Source organism: Eumetopias jubatus, unplaced genomic scaffold (genome assembly GCF_037043125.1).
Source record: "Eumetopias jubatus isolate StellerSeaLion01/CBP00866 unplaced genomic scaffold, mEumJub1_p1.0 scaffold_11, whole genome shotgun sequence".
Classification (NCBI taxonomy): Eukaryota; Metazoa; Chordata; class Mammalia; order Carnivora; family Otariidae; genus Eumetopias; species Eumetopias jubatus.
The window spans coordinates 25,337,625-25,355,972 of NW_028274817.1; the positions used below are offsets into that span (position 1 = coordinate 25,337,625).

The following is an 18,348-nucleotide window of genomic DNA, read 5'->3' on the forward strand; positions in this document are numbered from 1 at the left end:
TAAAGCTAAAAGCTCTATTGGTTAGGGCTCTCCAGGGAGACAGAACCTGCAGCATATCTATCTATCTACACATATGTCTATATAGATACTAATGCATGTGTATGTGTATGTGTGGAGAGAAAGACAGAGAAAGACAGAAAGAGAGGGAGAAACTGGACTTATTATTTTTTTAATATTTTATTTATTTATTTATTTGAGAGAGAGAGAGAGCATGAGAGGGGGGAGGGTCAGAGGGAGAAGCAGACTCCCCGCTGAGCAGGGAACCCGATGCGGGACTCGATCCCAGGACTCCAGGATCATGACCTGAGCCGAAGGCAGTCGCTTAACCAACTGAGCCACCCAGGCGCCCGAAACTGGACTTATTATTAAGAATTGGTTCAGCACACGGTACGTGGCTGGCTCAGTCGGTGGAGCGTGTGACTCTTGATCTCAAGGTTGTGAGTTTGAGCCCCAAGTTGGGTGTAGAGATGACTTAAAAATGAATGAATGGTTCAGCACAGTTATGGAGGTTGAGAGTCCCAAGATCTGCAGTTGGCAAGCTGCAGATTCAGGAGAGCTGACAGACTGGAGACCCAAGAGGAGCTGGTGTTTCAGTCTGAGCTGCTTAAGCAAGGAAGCCGGAGGAAGGGTCAGCCTTTCTGTTCTATTCAGGCCTTCTACTGATGAGGGCCACGCACATTGCGGAAGGCAAGCTACGTGACTCAGTCTACTGATTCAAATATTAATCTCATTCAAAAACATTCTCATAGACACATCCAGAATAAGGTTTGGCCAAACATCTGGGAACCCTGTGGTCTAGTCAATTTAACACATAAAGTTAACCATCACAGACCCTCCTGCTGGCCACCTTCCCAACTTGTTCCCCTCCCTTCTTCCCATAGAGAAACATTTTTTAGTTTGATGAGCATTCTTCCAGATAAATCTTTTTAAATACTTTTACTAAATAGGAATAGAAAAATACATAGTATTGTAGTATGTTACATAAATGGTATCATGCCATTCATATCCCTTTTTTATAAAAAAGATTTTATTTATTTATCTGACAGAGAGAGCACAAGCAGGGGGAGCAGGAGAGGGAGAAAGAAGCAGGTTCCCCACTGAGCAGGAAGCCCAATGCAGGACTCGATCCCAGGACCCTGGGATCATGACCTGAGCCAAAGGCAAACGCTTAACTGACTGAGCCACCCAGGCTTACGATCAGGGGGCTAACATCAGCAGACAAGTTTGGTGGAAGTGTGGAGGATGGACAATGGGGCAAGACTAGTCTCATGGGAACCTGCCATAGGCGGTGACACTAGGTCAGAGGAGAGACGAGGAGATAGACCCTGGACTAAAGCTATGGAGGGGTAGACAGGATTCAAACTCAGGTTTATTAGGATGCAAAATATATGTGCTTTCCACAACCAAGCCACCTTTCAGTATAATTATTTCATTATATTTCTAGGTGTCATTAATATCTTCATTCTAGTCAAACATACCTTTTTTAGACAGCCTTTTTGTCCCTCTCTGGTTTACCTTAATAGTGGGCTTCATTTCATTTCTTACCTTGATGGGGAGGAGTTAAAGGAAGAATTAAACACTTGCTGTTATCTAGTACCTTCTTCATTCCACCATTGTATATTTTCGCTTAATAAAATGATTTTGCTTGCATTTTTTAAATGGCTGACAGAACATCAGTAAACAGAAAATGTATCACCAATGAGCAGTCCTCTGTTCCTTCCCTTAATATAATTTGGGTCTTTCTCGAAGTATGTGTCTCGTTCTATAGCCATTTTTATCTTTAAAAAATGCCTAAAACAACAGAGCAAGAAGAATCATTCACTAATTTCAGGAGTCATTCATTCATTTGTCCATCCATCCATTCAACCCACATTTACAGAGTGCCTATTATATGACAGGCATTATGTTGGGTTCTGAGAATAAAAAGATGAATGTGACATGATTTCTATTCTCAAGAAACTCACAGTAGATGGGGGGGTCCTACAGGCAAATTGACACAATACAGTGTGATGTGTGCTCTACCTGAGCACGAAAGTAGTACAGTGGTTTCAATAGTGGCTCCTTGAGCCAGGCTCTTGGGTTCAAATTCCAGCTTTGTCATGTACTAGCTGCCACTGTGAGAATCTCCTTCATGCAGTTGGTATCAGAATTGAGTTATTCATGTGAGTGATCACTAAGTATTATTATTATGATAGCAGTAAGAGCTAGGTGCTATCACGGCACAGAAGAGGGGCACCTAATACAGAATGAGGGGGGTATAGGTCAGGGAAGTATTCCTAGAGATCGAGTCTTGAAAGAAAACTAGGGGTTACCCAAGAGAAGGGAGCAATAGTTTTTGACACAGAGTCTAGCATGGGCAAAGGCACTGGGTATATGAAGCATGGATGAAGTGAGGAGCTACAAGAAGTTTAGGTCGCTGATAAATAAAGGGCAAGGGGGCAGTAGAGTGAGATTAAGTAGGGGGCCAAATCATGGAGGGTCCTTGTATTTAGTGCTAAAGACTGAACTCTCTCTTGAGAGTGACAGAAATCCACGAAGGCTTACGATCAGGGGGCTAACATCAGCAGAGGAGTTTGGTGGAAGTGTGGAGGATGGACAATGGGGCAAGACTAGTCTCCTGGGAACCCCCCAACAGGCGGTGACACTACGTCAGAGGAGAGACGATGAGGTAGACCCTGGACTAAAGCTATGGAGGGGTGGATGGGAGGATGGGACAGTCAAGAGATATTTAAGAATTGCGATAAGAGCACTTGGAGGCCATTTGGATGAGGTAGATAGAAGATGTGAGTCCCTATTTCTGCCATTCACTAGGATCTAGCCCTAAACTCTATTTCCAAGTGCATCTCGTCAGTGTAGCTTTCCCCAGTCAGATGACAGAAAGCTGTTCTTTCAGACTGTTTTCCTAAACCCCTGCCTCCTTCAAGTGTGTCAGGAGCATGCCGGAGTATAACAGGGGAAACGGACATAGAAGAATAAGATAATGTCCATGAGATAATGAAATAATGTGATGGTCGTCCCTCTCTCGCTCTCTCTCTGTATCACACATGATGAACAAAGAGGTGACATTTCAGCCGTACGGTTGTTAAAAATGGCTCCCAGTGAATTATGCCTCCCTGTGTTTCACGTCCCTTTGTAAAGTGATTCTGTAGCTCCTCCTAGCAAGAGGTGGAGTCTATTTCCCTTCTGCTTTAATCTGGGCTGACCATTTAACTTGCTTTAACCAATAATATGCAGCAGAAATGACATTCTGGGATTTCTGACCCTAGGCAGGTCTTTTTTTTTTTTTTAAGATTTTATTTATTTATTTGACAGAGAGAGACACAGAGAGAGAAGGAACATAAGCAGGGGGAGAGGCTGAGGGAGAAGCAGGCTCCCCGCTGAGCAGGGGGCCCGATGTGGGACCGATCCCAGGACCCTGGGATCATGAGCTGAGCCGAAGGCAGACGCTTAACGACTGAGCCACCCAGGCGCCCGACCCTAGGCAGGTCTTAAGATAACCAGCAGTTTCTTGCTTTTGCTCTTGGAACCCAGTTGCCATGGCAAGAAGTCTAGGCTATGGTGCTGGGAAGAGGCTGTGTGGAGACAGGCCCTGGAGGATGAAACCACACGGAGAGAGGACCAGGTGTGACAGTGTCGCTGCTGAGCCCAGCCCTTAGATGACCCACCAGCTGAGGGAGCCCAGGCAAGCCCACAGAATCTTGGGGAAATAATAAATCAAGTTGTTTTAAGCCACTCAGTCTGGGGGGAGTTTGTTATGCACCAATAAGTAAATGAGACGTCCTGGTAGTGGATAGGTGGATAGGAATTCTTCAGGAGGATAATGGAGGAAAGAACTTTCTAGTCAGAGTGAATGTTACGGACAAAGGCACAGAGGACAGAAAGGGCACAGCTTATCGCAGGAAGAGCAAATGGTCTTGTGTGGTTTAAAAAAAAAAACAACAAAAAACAAAAAACCAGAAGGTGCACAGCAGGGAGTGGCTGATGAAAGGGAAGCTGGATCTAAGTCTGGAAGGGAAAAGTGTTATTACCAGTTGTAATTTAATGCTGAGCTTTGACTACATCACATCTTAGCATGTCATACAGGAATTGTGTTTCTCTGGTATTGTTCCTTGTTGCTTTGTGAGCAGTTCTCTCCCAAACTTCCTCAAAGAAATTATTAGGTCACCATCTGGTTTCTTTCAATGCCATCATGTAAAGATTACTAAGAAATGCTGTCAGAATTTAGCTGCCTGCCCAGTGGGTAGATTAATATTGCCTTTCATTTTTCTTTAAATTTTTTTAAGTAGGCTCCTCACCCAATGTGGGGCTCGAACTCATGACCCCAAGATCAAGTCGCAGGCTCTATGCACTGAGCCAGTCAGGCGCCTCCCACTTTCATTTTTCTTGAGTTTTCTTTGCTGTTCGTTTATTAAAGATGCAAACATTCATTGAGTTCCTAGCATATGCCAGGCACTTGGAATTCGGAAAAAGTAAGCCACACTTTTTACCTTCTAGTAGGAAATTACAAAATAGCATGCTCAGCCACAGAATGGAAGAAGAGGCTTCCATATAATAATTATCTAAGACAATACTGTATTTACAGAAAGAATTGCCATCAAGATCCATTATTTGTTTCTGAAATAAGAGACTGTAAGTTTTTAAGTGGCCATGAAACTGTGACTGACATAATGCCACCAGCTTTGGTTAGAGACCACCTGGAATACTTGAATGTCAATGTAAACTTTGCTCAAAAAAAAAGCGAAATTAGAGGTGCCTGGGTGGCTCAGTTGGTTAAGCATCCGAGTCTTGGTTTCGGCTCAGGTCATGATCTCAGGGTCATGGGATCGAGGCCCGCATAGGGCTCTGCACTCAGCGGGCAGTCTGCTTGAGATTTTCTCTCTCCGTCTCCCTCTCTCCCTGCCCCCCCCCACTCTCTCTCACTCGCTAAAATAAATAAATAAACCTTAAAAAAAAAAGCCAAATTACATATAGCCAGACTCTCTTCTCAGCTCCTATGTAATACTTTTCTGAAATCCTCATTTTTTAAGTTCTTATTAATTATTGCCCTTCATTTTCTTCTTACAGCCTAGGACCAGTTCTATGTTTTATACATTTTTCATTCATGTATAATTTCTCAGCCATTTGGAGGTGTTGGAATCAGCTCTGGACTAATACTTGCAGCCTCTGCATCTGGAGATTTTCATTGCTTCTTTTCCCCTTTTTGCTTTCAGTCATACTTAGGTCAATTCCCTTCACCCAGTCTTTCTTCTGGCTCATTAGCAGTTACTGTATAGCCCTTTCGTTCTTTTATAGTGTACCTAGCTGTCGGTTCCATTTTTGCCCACGTGTCTTTGAAACCCTCTAGGAGAGCAGCCCTTCCCCTTCTCCCATGTTTTCCTCAACATGGTAATCTTGATCCTGTGTCTGCTAAGTTATGAGCTCTCTCCTATTCCACACTGGCACTGAGATCCCTAACTCAGCCTCCAGGAAATTATTTTCCTCCTTGCTTGGATGATATCCTTCAAGTCTTCCTGGGGATGGAAAATATCCTGCTGAGCCTTCAGGATGTTGTTTGAAAGAATGTTGTAATCTACCAGGAATATCTGCACAGTAGTCGGACTTTCAGTATATGCATTATGTATTATTGTTCAGCCACACCTAGTCTCGCATACCATACCCATGGGATACTACACAAAGATTTGACTTTGACCCAGAATTCTTTTCAGTTCTATATCAAGGTGTTTGTTAGTTTGAGTCTATCTGAATTACCTCATTATTGACTCGCACAGAATAATTTAACTGGAGAAGGTTTTAATACTTAAACAGATGGGCTGAGCTGGTTTTTTCTCTTTTATTCCCTCAGGACAATAATTACCTCACAGAGAATGTCAACTAGAGTCTTCCTCATGTCGCTTTGGTCCTATCTACCGCTACCTTTTTGGTTCAAATATATATTCAGGGGCACCTGGGTGGCTCAGATGGTTAAGCGTCTGCCTCCGGCTCAGGTCATGATCCCAGGGTCCTGGGATCGAGTCCCGCATCGGGCTCCCTGCTCTGCAGGAAGCCTGCTTCTCCCTCTGCCTCTCTCTCTCTCTCTGACTCTCATGAATAAATAAATAAAACATTTAAAAAAAAGAATTCTTTAAAAAATATATATATATATTCAAAACCTAGCCTTAATATTTCTTCATTTCCAAAAAGAAGCCTGTATCTACAAACTTTGGTGTACTTGATACTCTTAGTATGAAGATTTAACCTTTATAAGATTTATTCATTTCTCAAAACAAATCTGAACCAGTCATTTTGCAATGATGGTACCTGGGTTAAGGTAAATTTCTGCCTAAACATCAGCATGATTCCCCATCCTTATTAATAAAAATACAATTCTATAATAAAAATAAATAGACATTAGGAAGTAACGTTAATTTGTTTTTTAAAGTTTATATCTTAGGGGTGCCTGGGTGGCTCAGTCGTTGGATGGCCGCCTTCCGCTCAGGTCATGATCCTAGGGTCCTGGGATCAAGCCCTGCATCGGGCTCCCTGCTCCGCGGGAAGCCTGCTTCTCCCTCTCCCACTCCCCCTGCTTGTGTTCCCTCTCTCGCTGTGTGTCTCTCGGTCAAATAAATAAATAAAATCTTTAAAATAAATAAATAAATAAAGTTGATATCTTAGACCAACTTTTACAAGAAATAAAGATTGTACAATTCAGCATCTTTTTTTTTTTTTTCTAATTTGAAACCCAAATCCTTTATATGGAATGTTAAGTTGTAATCAAAAACCATTTCTGGGGCTCCTGGGTGGCTCAGTGGATTAAGCATCTGACTCTTGATTTCAGCTCTGGTGGTGATCTCAGGGTCATGGGGTGGAGCTCTTTGTTGGCTCTGTGCTCAGTGAGGAATCCGCTTAGATTATCTCCCTCTCCCCTTGCCCCTCCCCCCACGCTCTCTGTCTTGCACTCTCTCTCTCTCTCTAAAATAAATAAATAAGGGGGCGCCTGGGTGGCTCAGTCGGTTAAGCGTCTGCCTTCTGCTCGGGTCACGATCCCAGGGTCCTGGGATCGAGCGCCGCATCGGGCTCCCTGCTCCACGGGAAGACTGCTTCTCCCTCTCCCACTCCCCCTGCTTCTGTTCCCTCTCTCGCTGTGTCTCTCTCTGTCAAATAAATAAATAAAATCTATAAATAAATAAATAAATAAATAAATAAATAAATAAATAAGGGCGCGTGGGTGGCTCAGTCGTTAAGCGTCTGCCTTCGGCTCAGGTCGTGATCCCAGTGTCCTGGGATCGAGCCCCGCATCGGGCTCCCTGCTCTGTGGGAAGCCTGCTTCTCCCTCTCCCACTCCCCCTGCTTGTGTTCCTGCTCTCGCTGTCTCTCTCTCTCTGTCAAATAAATAAATAAAATCTTTAAAAAAATAATAAAATAAAATAAATAAAAATGTTAAAAAATACAAACTTTTTCTGCTTTTCTTTTTTTTTAAGATTTTATTTATTCATTCATGAGAGAGATGGGGGGGAGAGAGAGAGAGAGAGAGAGAGAAGCAGAGGGAGAAGCAGGCTCCCACGGAGCAGGGAGCCCGATGCGGGACTCGATTCCAGGACCCTGGGATCATGACCTGAGCCGAAGGCAGACCCTTAACCATCTGAGCCACCCAGGCGCCCTTTCTGCTTTTCTGATATATCAAACTTTGGTTCTGAATCACTCAATCCTCAGAGGCCAGCTTACCTCTCAGGGGTGAACTTTCTTCTTTTTGTCTCAGCCATGGGTAATTTGTTTCCTTGCCTAATGTTTTTGAGTAGGGCCTAGAAAAGTCCTGGTTAACTTTTTTTTTAATTCAAATTCTTATTGAGATAATTGTAGATTTGCATATAGTTGTAAAAAATAATATAGAGATCCCTTGTACACTTTGCCCAGGTTCCCCCAGTGGTAATGTTGTGGGGTTGTTGAGTGAACAATCAAGAAAGAGTTCTTTTTTTTTTTTTTAAGATTTTATTCATTTATTTGACAGAGAGAGACAGCGAGAGAGGGAACACAGGCAGGGGGAGCTGGAGAGGGAGAAGCAGGCTCCCCGCTGAGCAGGGAGCCCAACATGGATCATGACCTGAGCTGAAGGCAGATGCTTAATGACTGAGCCACCCAGGGGCCCCAAGAAAGAATTCTTGAGAGTTTGTATGGTGCAACTTAATAACTTTATTTGAGTAGCACAGGGACAGGACCCGTGGGCAGAAAGGGCTGCACTTTTCTGTATGAAGCTGGTGGTTATATGCTTAGAGCTCAAGGGAGAAGGGATGTACCGGGAGTATTAGGTCATAAATGTCTTCTTCAAATTTCTACTCCTAAAACTACTTTTGTAAGATTTCTCTGGTGGTTATAATTCATTTTGATATCAACCATCAGTGAGATGTACAGGCAGTCACGAGACCCTCTAAGAATGTAGCAACCAGCACGTATCTGATCCTTATCGGAACTGTGCGGGCTATAGGTCCGCCTTCTGGGCTAAAGGTGAACATTTTTCTGCTTCTCTGCCTCATCAGTCACATCTTGCAAAACTACAGTATTGTTGGGGAGGAAGAAATTTACTTTTCCTTTCAAGATCCTTCTAGCTGGACTAAGAATCACATTGACATGGAGACAGATGAATGGGAAAATTAAATTTAGTTTCCTATATATGGGGAGTCCACACAGACATGAAATTTCAAAGACAGGCAACATGAGGCATAAATGACATCCTGAGCTAAGAAGAGGGGAAGGATCTAGGGATACAAAGGGGAGGAAGACAATTAGCAGGAAAAGTGAGAGGATATGTTTGGAAAACAATGGTTGTCCATCTCCCTCTGCCCTCCTCTCCCCAATCCTTGGCAACCACTAAGCTGTCCTCCATTTCTTCAAGTTTGTCATTTCAAAATTGTTATATAAATAGATACTTTTCAAAAGTTTTCTGCACTTAGAGTGAGAAACATATGCAGTGCTATAGTATTTCAAGAAGGGTAAAAGCCAAGCCCTCTTGGTGTTTTTTACTCCAATCAAAGGAAAATATTTCCTACCAGCAAAGTAAAAACAAAATTGACCCACTCTCTGGATATCTTAGTCTGTTTAAGTTCTAGTTTTGTGATGGTAAGTGAAGCCATTCAGCAATGGGCACTGCTTTGAGCAGTGATTTCTATGAAAGGAAGCTCTGTTCCCCCAGGTAGTGCAGACAGAACTCTGGGGTTGGAGGGAATGAAAGAAAGCTTTTGCCTGAGATTCATGTAGAAATTGTCACACACACTGCTCAGGTAGATGAAGATACTCCTATCACGCATGACATTCCAAGGGCTTAGAGACTACCTCTCAGAAGCCAAGAACAAAGATCAGACCTCTTTTGGGGCAAGGTTAAATTCTTTACTACACAGGGAAATCAACTGTGAGATTATTAGAATCACACAATTGTAATACACAAACAATTTTATATTTCAAGAAATGTATTTGACTATTCTGAAATATGTTTGATGCCTTTAAAGCCTTTAATAAACTACCAACAGCATTTTTTACTTATTTTAAAAATAAAAACCATAACTTATTTTTTACTTCAGTTATAGCAAATAAAAATAAAGCTACTTTTTAGTTTTGCTTGGAAGGAAAAAAAGAAGAGAGGGCACATGATTTGTATGTCCTTACATTTATCTTGCATTTCAACATCATCACTACCAACAGATTTTATTTTCTTCTTTAAAATGGGGAAATGCCACAGATAGAAGGAAATTAATGAGGCACACAACGATATGCAATGTGGGATGCTGGACTAGACCCAGGCACAGAAAATGAACACGAGGGGTAAAACTGGTGAAATTTAAGTAAGGCCAGTTGTCTACTGTTAAGTATTACTCTTGTGTATTTACCAAGGCTAATTTCCTGGTTTTCATTATTGTTCTAATTCCTTGAGTTGTTACTATTAGGGAAAGCTGAGTGAAGATAAATGTGAAAATCCAGTATTGTTCTTGCAAGTCTTCTGTAATTCTAAAATTACTTCAAAATAAAAAGTTAAAAAAAAAGGAATTGTCACACATATTGACAGAATTCAAGCTGAGCTTAAGAAAATAGTTTGATTTATACTCATATTCCATTTCATATTCCATCTTAGACCCAAATGTTCAGGAAAAAGTGTGCTTTCCTTTGAATAAAGATGGCACTATGGATCCAAGGTCATTAGGAGAGGTAAGATTGACGTGCTTTTCCTGTGACGGGGAGGGATAGCACATTCTCTCACTTCCTTCTGTCAAATGGCGAAATGGCAAAAGGAGCTTGTGAAAGGCGGCCCGAGTTAGGGGTCAGTGGTTCTTTTTTCCTGTGTTCTCAATTGGCTTTGTTTTTCTAGGTTTCCCCTTACTACCCAGATAGACTCGAATGTTGTCAAAACATCTTGCTCACATCTCCCCTCTAGTTTTCTGCTTGGCCAATCCCAGCCCCCCCTCCCATCCCCAATTCAACAGCTCAGCATTTGGATTTTAGCATCTCTTTTCTTCTCCTGCTGTGGAGTCATCTAAAGAATTTCACCTGCTGTGTTTCCAACAGGCCAATTAAAACGGGGGAGGGGGGGAGGGAAAAAATAGGAATAAGAAGAGCAAAGAAGAAATTAGCAAGTATTAAGCAAAGCAAAGAAGAGCCTCCCGTTAGGTTTCAGGGAAGCCATTGAGCGGATCTTTTACAATCTTTGGGGATTATTATCAGAGAGGAGATGAGTGAGTCAATTGAAATGGGAAAATTGAGAAACGTAGGTAGAAAACTAAACTCCCCTGAAGGAAAGACTTTAAGAATCCTAAAGCCAAAGGATTAGTGGTCCTTACTACTACTGTGGACTGCATTCGACTTAAAGGCAACTGGTATCAGGGCTAAATCATGTAGTAGTAACTTGAGAACAAGGAAAAAATCTACCTGAGCTGTTCATTTTGAATACCTATTAAAGAATGAGTAGAAGGAGCCAGTCTGAGAGACTCACTGCAGGGTGTAATTATGCACTTTGAAAGCAAGGTTCATCCATGGATCTCAAAGCACATTACCAACTTCAATTATTTTTCATAACACCTCTGTGAGACCATTATTTCCTACAGACAGATGAAGAAACTGAGTCAGAATGGTTACCAGGCCCCTTCAATCACACCATGACTTACCTGCTGAGTTGCTCCTATTTCCAATTTGTCATTTGAATTAATTGACAACTTCCACATGAAGAGGGAACACTAGAGCAGTGCTTTGAGTGAATTTTGGCTTTTTTTTTTTTAAAAAGATTTTATGTATTTATTTGTCAGAAAGAGAGCACAAGCAAGGGGAGTGGCAGGCAGAGGGAGAAGCAGGCTCCCCGCTGAGCAAGGAGCCCCAATGTGGGGGATGTGGGGCTCGATCCCAGGACCCTGAGATCATGACCTGAGCTGAAGGCAGACGCTTAACCGACTGAACCACCCAGGCATCAAATTTTGGCTTCTTTGTTTGGATGCAAGGGAGGCTGAATTCTTTTTAAGATAGAATGCTGTTCAAAGAGTTATTATTTAATGGAATGTGTGGAAATATATTAAAATATTATTCAAGACACATGCCAGAAACCACAGATAAGCCCATATAGCATAACAGCCCAAGTGGGTCCTTTTGTCCTCCATCATTAACCTTGCATACAAAACAAAACAACACAAAACAAAACAACAAAGGTGTCATATACAATCATAAAGTTCTAGTATCTGGAATGACCTTCAACAATCTCAGATCCTTTAGCTTTGGTCGCACCAATTTCATGAAGCCTACTCTAATTATTGGTTCACACCCTCATTTGTCCTTCTGTGTTCCTACCATAATGATAGTCTATAACACACAATCTAGCACTGTATTACACTGTATTTACATTCTTTTGCTCCTTTGATATTCTGAGTTAAACAACACAGTGGTTACCAAAGACCCATGTAGTATGTTTGGAATGGGGGAATATCTTGTGAATGATGAATGTGTAAATCTCCTTTTGCCAACAAGACTGTAAACTCCAGGAGGGCCAAGCCTGGGTCTTATTTTCTGCTATCACTACCTCCCAGAATTTCTGAGTACACTGAAAGCACTCAATACACACTGTTGGTATGATTTAACAGGATTAAGAGACATTGGTGGAGGCCAGCAATGAAGTGAAACAAGGTTTCAGTTAACTCATTAAACAAGGTGGCTTAATTTGAATATATATTTCAAATAAAAGGGTGCCTATGTGAAACTCATATATTCTATCCAGCCCCAGCAAAGGTGATGATGGTTGGAGGTGATGGTTGCCTGGTAAATGAATATCTTTTCCCTTATCCCCCAACACACCTCACAAAACCTACTTTAGAAAATAACTTTACAAGTTTCCTGCTCAGAAATTCAAAACCCATCACATACCAGCTTGAATTTCTCTCACCTGTAGGGGGAGAGATGAAATGTGTACCCAAGGAGACCTAGTGCACATAAAGAGCCCTTGAGAATTTGCAATAAATGCCCTCGTATGGGGCGCCTGGGTGGCTCACTTGGTGAAGCGTCTGCCTTCGGCTCAGGTCATGATCCTGGAGTGCCAGGATCTAGCCCCACGTCGGGCTCCCTGCTTGGTGGGGAGTCTGTTTCTCCCCCTGGCCCTCACCCGGCTCGTGCTCCCTCTCTCTCAAATAAATAAATAAAATCTTAAAAAAAAAGATGCCCTCGAACCTCTCATTCAAAACCCCCATTTTTAGTTCTTCAGACGTGTCAGACTTTGTTGATTCTAAGCTCTGCACATGCTTCTCTCCTAGCAAAAATCCCTTTCTCCACCTCCTTGACTACTTCAAGGTCCCCTCCTTCAGAACAGTCTCCCCGAGACCCTCCCCCAAACAGTTTGAATTAGAGAGTTCCTATTGCCCTTCAGTGGTCTGTGACAGAACGGACCCCCTAGCATCTAGCACAGAGCCTGGCACATAGCAGGTGTTTGACATTTGTTCATGAAAAGGGATGAACGTTGTAGAAAATCAGCCTGAATTCTAAATTGTATTATATTTGTCAATGCACAACTTTTAGATGAGGTTTTCCCACTCTGTTCATTTATTAATTTCTTCATTCCTTCACTTATACATCTATGTACTGAAAAAAATAACTCTGTGCTTATTAATGGACTAGACAGCATGGTAAGTCATTGCAAACACAGTGATTAGGAAGACATGGTTCCTGACCTCCAAGGTTTGCCTTGGCAATGTAGTGAAAAGTTCTTTCCCACTTCCAAATCCTTGAGATCGGAAACATAAATTTTGGAGGCACCTGGCTGGTTCAGTCGGTAGAGCATGTGACTCTTGATCTCAGGCTCGTGAGTTCAAGCCCCACACTGAGCACAGACCTTACTTCAAAAGAAAAATTAAAAAGAAAGAAATATAAATTTGGGTTTTTCAGAATTAATTTTGCAATTCTAGTTGAGTAGATATGCTAAGGACTCCATACACCTATTTATTGCTTCTATTTGGTCTTGTGGTTTGGTATCATATGGCCAGCCAGGTCTTGCGATCCAAAACAGAGCCTGGATTTGGACATATATACTCTAAGTTCAGACAGTGAGGCAGCCAGTCTAGCTAATTCATGCCAAAAATTAGCTAAAAACATTCTCACTGCCTATAAGAACAGCTTAACTGGTGATTCACCATATGATTTAGGTGAGTCACATAACCTTTATGTCTGGGGTTCCTCAGCTGTAAATTACAGAGATGCTAGGAATATAATGAATGAGAGACACAATGGTGTAGTGTGAGAATACCAGACTAATTATTTTATTGTCCCTAAATTTAATCTGGTTTATGTATTCTTATTTTCACATGTTAGAAAATAGAGCTGACCTGACTGCCCAAGTAAATCTATTTGAGAGCCACTCAAATGGCAGGGTTTATGAATACAATTTCCACCATTGCACACAGCAACAATTTCTCCAATTATCTCTGTGCCATTACCCATATACTTCTTTTTTTTTTTTTTTAAAGATTTTATTTATTTATTTGAGAGAGAGAGAGAATGAGAGATAGAAAGCACGAGAGGGAAGAGGGTCAGAGGGTGAAGCAGACTCCCTGCTGAGCAGGAAGCCCAATGTGGGACTCGATCCTGGGACTCCAGGATCATGACCTGAGCCGAAGGCAGTCGCTTAACCAACTGAGCCACCCAGGCTCCCTACCCATATACTTCTGATGTAAACACAAAGAGTAACCATGTAGAGAGTGGAAGACATAGAGATAATATATATAAAGGTTTTTGAGAGTCATGGAAATGGCCAAAAACTGTATAAATGGATTTCATCCTGTATATCCCCGATTAATCAGATACTGGCTCCAGAACTGTTTCATTCTGTGTAAAACTGACCCATAATTAGTGCAGTAAACTCTAATTAGAGGAGTGATTGCTTGGGCTTATATAGAAGGTTTATACTTTTTGAAGGTCTTTCATGTGCATTTATTCATGTGATCCTTGCAACGGTCCTCTGATCCTCCGATCCTCCGATCCTCCGAGGTAGGTGGAGGGGGGATTCTTATCCCCATGTATTAATATTTTTGTTACATTTTATTTTGTATAACTAACCAAATCTTGCTTTAGAACTTGTACTTAGCATAGGTCTTTTTACTTAATCCTTATATATCACATAAGAATATAATGTCTACAAAAAGTTTATAGTGGGAAACCAAGAAAGGTATAAGTAGAGTACATTCTTTTTAATAATCAAATGACAAACAAACAAACAAACAAAACCTAGTTGAAAGAAAAACAGGTTTTTCCAGACAAGTTAGGTCATTCTCTTAATGATTAACAGGTCTTTGTTAAATTTCTACTAGGAAATCCATGCACAATGTTTCTTTAATGAAAAATAAAATGATGTTTAGTAAGTTTTTCTCCATTTCAGATTAATTTAATGGGGGGAGAATTGGGATATTTTTGCTTTAAATATAAGTTCCTCTGGGGGGGAAAAATAAGTTCCTCTGAAACATCAGTAACTGTTCATGAACATACTCATGTGTTCTGTTTTCCTCAATACGGTTGTCAGTAATCTGGCAGAAGCAGAGCCTAATCATTGCCAAACAAAATTCCAGTATTTAATGAGAAAATACATTTTTGATGCTTTAGCCAAAAATGCAAAGCCCCTTGCATAAGCTAATGTAATTAAAAAGAAATCCCTAGTCCCTGGTCATGGAAAAAATTAAAGAAATACAATGCACAGACTTAAAAATAACTCTCAAAAGTTTATGTAACAAATGGACATCTAGAATTTTGTAGGGACAGCAGTCCCCCCTTATCTGTGTGGGATATGTCCCAAGACCCCCAGTGGATGCTTGAAACTGTGGATAGTACCAAACCCTATATAGGCTATGTTTTCTCCTATAGCTACATACCTATGATAAAGTTTAATTTATAATCTAGGCACAGTAAGAAATTAACAATGATAAAGTAGAACAATTATAATATACTGCAATGAAAGTTATGTGAACGTGGTCTCCCTCAAAATATCTTATTGTACTGTACTCACCCTTCTTGTGAGGATGGGAGATGATAGCAGGTCTACGTGATGAGACAACGTGAGGGGAATGACGTCAGCGTGGTGACGTAACTACCGACCTTCTGACGATCATCAGAAAGAGAATCCTGTTTCGGGACCACGGTTGACCACAGGTAACTGAAACCCTGGAAAGGGAACTAGATAAGGGGAGACTACCGTAAAATATATCTTTTTAAAATACATATCCTTTTTTAAAAAAAGATTTTATTTATTTATCTGACAGAGCGCACAAGCTGGTGGAGCGGCAGAGGGAGAGGGAGAAGCAGGCTTCCCGCTGAGCCGGGAGCCCGATGCGGGGCTCCATCCCAGGACCCTGGGATCATGACCTGAGCTGAAGGCAGATGTTTAACCAACTGAACCACACAGGTGCCCACCAAAATGTATCTCTTTGTTTGTTTTATTTAAGTGATCTCTACATCCAGTGTAGGGCTCCAACTCATGGCCCCGATATCAAGAGTAACATGTTCTTCTGACTGAGCCAGCCAGGTGCCCCTGTAAAATATATCTTTAGTAAAGTTTATCGAAACAAAAATTAGACTTTGAAGCAGGATCATTGCTTAAATACCCTTACCTCAATTAATTATACTCTAGTTGTGTTTTTTTTTTCTCCAAATTTAAATTCCTCTGGGAAACTGACAGGGGAAAATAATGATCAAAGTTTGGTTTCTCTTAGATTTTTATTCCTTATTTGTTTTGAACCAGTATCCTTCCAATATTTATTCCTAAGCTAAAGTTAACAAGTATCGGCCCATACAAAATATTTTTTATGCTGTTGTCATTAATTATGGTGAATATATGGTCTTGGAAATCTCAAATTAAACAGTAAGATTGGGGGGAAAAAAAAACCTGTCAGCAGACCAAATCTATTCAAAGCCCAATGGCCAGTTTATGTAAGTATTTGCTATAAGCAAATTAGTGGTTTGCAGGAATAGAACAGAAAAGAAAATCACCGACTTTCATCTAGCTTTAAGATTTTAATTTTGGTTACAGTTAAAGAGACCTATAGTGATTGGTAAGTGTGGATTTTTGCAACTCTGAAGGCCTTTAGAGACCTAACACCACTACAGGAAAAAAGAATTGAGCTGCTATTTATTATGAATTACAGAGGCTTCCAACTCTTACATTCTATCATTGTAGATTGACTCCTCACATTTCACTGAAGCTTTGGCTCTTTCTAAAAGTGCAGATCTGTTCTGTACAATTTCAACTGATTCCTGTCACACTAGCACTTGTGAGTGCATCTTCAAATATTTAACTCTTTCATTGCTTGACTGGAGGTTAGTTTAATGGCATGGGCAATGTGGGGCTATTATGAATTTAGCAGTGAAAGGGCTAAAGATTTATACTCATAAAAATTCAAAGGGTCGGGGCGCCTGGGTGGCTCAGTCGTTAAGCGTCTCCCTCTGGCTCAGGTCATGATCCCAGGGTCCTGGGATCGAGTTCCGCATCGGGCTCCCTGCTCTGCAGGAGGCCTGCTTCTCCCTCTCCCACTCCGCCTGCTTGTGTTCCCTCTCTCACTGTGTCTCTCTCTGTCAAATAAATAAAATCTTAAAACAAAAACAAAAACAAAAGAAACTTTAAAAAAAATTCAAAGGGTACTCTATGCAAGAAAGTTTTGTTGAAAAGTAGAATCAGAAGGGACTCTCAGGATGTTGTATTTTATGTCTTTGTGTTTTGATAACAGGAGAAAATACAGGACTGGATCAGCAATACGTTATAAGGAAAAGAAAGGTGAGGATGACAGTCATTTGCAGGGAGCTTATCAGTTTAATTTATAGGTTTCAGCCATTTAGTTCTTTCTGAATTCAGACCCTTTACCATGCCCCAGGGGTTTTCAAACTTCAGCCTGCATCAGAACCACTTAGAGGGCCTGTTAAAACAGATTGCTGCGTTAAGCCCCAGAGTTTCTGATTCAGTAGGTTTGAGATGGGGCCCAATAATTTGCATTTCTAAGTTCCTAGCTGATGCAGATGCTGCTGGGGTCCCAGGACCACACTTTGAGAACAAGGTATCCATTCACCATGCAGTTAGCCTACTCATATATATTTTTTAGATTTTATTTATTTGAGAGAGAGAGAGAAAATGAGCAGGGAGGAGGGGCAAAGGGAGAGGAAGCAGACACCCTGCTGAGGGCAGAGCCCTAAGTGGGGTTTGATCCTAGGACCATGAGATAATGAACTGAGCCGAGGACGCTTAACCGAATGAGCCACCCAGGTGCCCCCTTTTTTAAATTAAGTAAACGCTGTGTCCAGTGTGAGGCTTGAATTCAGGACCTCAAAATCAAGAGTCACATGCTCTACCGACTGACTCAGCCAGGTTAGCCTACTAACTTTTAGTAAGTACCACATTTTGGGACGCCTGGGTGGCTCAGTTGGTTAAGCGACTGCCTTTGGCTCAGGTCATGATCCTGGAGTCCCGGGATCGAGTCCCACATCGGGCTCCCTGCTCAACGGGGAGTCTGCTTCTCCCTCTGACCCTCTTCCCTCTCGTGCTATCTCGCATTCTCTCTCTCTCTCAAATAAAAAAATCTTAAAAAAATAATAAGTACCACATTTGTTCTATAATCTATAAACAAACTACAAATGACATAGTGAATACATAGGTTTTTTCTTTTTTTTTTTTTTTAAGATTTTAAGTAATCTCTACACCCAACATGGGGCTCGAACTCAACTCCAAGATCAAGAGTCGCATGCTGTACTGACTGAGCCAGCCAGGGCACCCCAAGAACATAGTTTGAAAGTATTTTTAAATACCAGTTCTGAGGAGGTTTATTTACCCTAATCTTCAAATAGTTGACTTTAATTCTTATTCAGATGTCCATTAAAATTCAGCAACAG

At 41.4% G+C, this 18,348-nt stretch overlaps 1 protein-coding gene across 1 annotated transcript in view; it reads right to left on the reverse strand.

Moving 5' to 3' along the window:
* Positions 1–1,295: 1,295 nt before the first annotated feature.
* Positions 1,296–18,348, reverse strand: part of XIAP (X-linked inhibitor of apoptosis) — a 75,843-nt gene continuing 58,790 nt past the window's right edge. The window contains exons 7-8 of the transcript XR_015769429.1: positions 15,482–15,648; positions 1,296–1,791 (exon numbers count right to left, since the gene is read on the reverse strand). The gene's annotated coding sequence lies outside the window, so the exon portion shown is untranslated. The remainder of the gene's footprint in view (positions 1,792–15,481; positions 15,649–18,348) is intronic.